Raw genomic sequence first — 2864 nt, 5'->3', positions numbered from 1 at the left:
CGCGCCCGCCCCCCCGGCAGACCCCAACTCCGGCAAAGTTTGCGCTGCCCCGTCTGCCCGCCCTCCCGCTCTCAATTGTTCGGTCGTGCTTTATTGCTCAGGTGTTTGGCCAAACGAACAACCTGCCCTAGCCTGCGGGTTACGGACGGCGCATCTCGGCGTAGCTCGGAATGCTTTGGGTTTGCCTTTCTCCCTCGGTTCCCCCCACTCGCCCCCCCCGCGGGGCTGCCAGCACGCTCCCTCCCCGCTTAAGTAACGCGGGAGCGGCGGCGGCTTCTCCGCACGCCCGGCGCCGCGCCGCCGGGTTTGTGCGCAGGGAGGAGCCGGCCCCGCCGCTCCCGCCCGCCCCCGCCCTCCGGCGGCCCCCCCGCGCCCCACACCTCGCCCACGGGCCGGGCCGCGCGGAGCTGCAGCGCGGGGTTGAGCGCCGAGAGCCCGGGGGACGGCCAAGGTGTCTGCTCTGGCAGCCGAGGCTGGGAAATAAAGGATTCCGCTGCGCTTCAATTCTTTTCAGTTGTGCGGGGGTTTGAGCACCCCGCAGGCTGGGAGTAGGGCAGGGTTCGGTGCTGGGGGATGTGCGGAGAGAGGAGGAGGGCAGCGCCGGCGCTGGGGGTGAAGGCTGCACACCAAAGCGGGGTGGGCTGCGCAGGGCTCGCGTCTCCTCGCCCCGAAAGATGCCCGTGTCAGCAAAGCCCCACAGGCTGCCACCCCTGTAGTCTGCTAGAGTCCTTCTGAGACCCCTGTGGTTTTTTGCCCCTTCCCACCCAGTGTGGCTCTGAGGCACGATTTCATGCTGCAAGGAGTTGAGATTTCCCCAATGAAGAGGAGACGAGTGTTGCTCTGAGATTATTTTCTTGAGGGGAAAAAAAAAGAAAACCCACTTTTAAAATTCTCTTAAGAGCACTGCCTGATCAGAGCATGTTAAATGCAGCCCTATGCACCTCTCTTTACTGCTCATCAGGCTGCGATGCTTAATGCTTTGTTACAATCCATTTAAAATGGAAGAACGGTTTTGGAATAAGGAACGGTGTCAGTGTGAAATGTGCAGAATGTTTTGTGAAGGAGGCTTTTGGACACCTGATGCTTTTCAACAACAAAATCCTGGAGGATGCCTTGCTGTGGATTTTTCTATGTACACATCCTCAAACCCAGAGCAGGGCTGCACGGTTTGATGTTTTGTGATTACTCAGAGAGTGCCAGGTTTGCATTAGAAAGGTGAGTGAACTGCTCCTCACTTTACATGAAGGATTTGTTTAGTTCATCATGGAGATTGTTTTCAGGGAAGTGTGTGAACTCAGTTGTTGCTGCCTTCACTGTGCAGTCCATGAATGGGATGGTGGGAGCCCGGGGGTCACCACCACCTCTCCTTTAAGGTTCCTTGATAACAAGGGAAAGAAAGCTGTAAGTGTTTGTGCAACTACAGCTGAGAAGTGTAATGAAAAAACAGGTAATGTCACATGCAGAAATAACCATCCAAAAATATTTATTTATGTATTTAGGAGCATTGATCTGACAGATCTCGGTGGAATGAAGAATCTCACAAATGTAAAGATGTGTGTAGCTTTTCTGGGAAATGTGCCTCTAATGTAGTTTTATTTGATTACTGAATTCGACATCAGAGTGTTCTTGAAATTTACATGAACATCCACCCTGGTGAAGCTTGTTTTGTGTGTTCCTCTACTATAAGTTATGTCAGACATTTTCTGTTGTAGATGACTATATGACACACTGGAGATTAAGCTGAATGTTACAGTATACAGAATGCCAGCCATCTACACCACAAAGCCTGCAAAAACATTTTCTTAAGACACATTTTGAAATGCTGACCTTTGTAGTCATTGCTTTATGCTGAACCTACAGATGTGTTTACAGCACCAAAATCTGGAAGGATCTCTTTTGATTCCCCCTTCCCCAGCAGAATATCTTCATTTTACATGTGAGCTCCATACTATCCTAGCTGTCCTCTTTGAGTGTAAGCTGTGTAAACACGATGGAAGAGATAGTAAGCCCATAAATCACATGGTTGCCTTCCTTCACTCCAGCTACTCCTTGTGAGGTAAAGCACTGCTGGGAATGAATAAGAGGGAGAAGCACGGCCAGCCTGGGGGGTGGAGGGAGAAAAACATTGAGCCAGTGCTATTTAACAGCAGTGTAAATTGGTTTTGATGCTTTTGGAAAAGATGTGGCCCACAATATGTGGTCCTTGCATGAGCAATTGCATTCTGCAATGTTTCTGCAGGCCCAAAGTGTCACAAACGTTTCAGTTGTTTCCCTTCATCTTAAGCAATTTATAAAGGTGAATCCTGGTGATTTATTTATTTTTCTGAGCCAGACAGTTATGTATGAGAATTTACTTGTTAATCCCAATTCAAAATGTCACTTAATCCACCTCACCATTTGTTCACTTCCAGTATTTTCCATAGCTATAAATCCAGCATTTCTCCACTGACATTTTTTCAGCTGCATAAATGCTTTTTTAATAGGAACAAATCCTGAAGTTGTGAATCAGTAGCAGGCAGAATGCCCATGGACTGCAGCAAGAGCAGAGGCCTCAAACCAGTCCTTTAGGACTAAGGTCATTATAGACATAGGCTGTTTTCCCCACAGAAATAACTCATACACAAATCAAGAATCACTTGACTCACCCCAGCTAGCATTAACAGTCTGAGTTGCCTGCTAGAGATTAAGAAAATTCTTCACAGACAGATTCGCTGAAAACATAGTCCCCCCTAGAGGCTGAAAGGCTGAAATATTTTAAAATAAGCCATACTGCAAGTATATTGTGCCATTCAGACTTTCAAATTCTTTGTTCTTCTCCTCTTCTCTTCTCTTCTCTTCTCTTCTCTTCTCTTCTCTTCTCTTCT

This window comes from Lagopus leucura, unplaced genomic scaffold, assembly GCF_019238085.1.
Source record: "Lagopus leucura isolate 7727_CA_CO unplaced genomic scaffold, USGS_WTPT01 Super-Scaffold_100014, whole genome shotgun sequence".
Lineage (NCBI taxonomy): Eukaryota > Metazoa > Chordata > Aves > Galliformes > Phasianidae > Lagopus > Lagopus leucura.
This window is presented reverse-complemented; position numbering follows the sequence as displayed.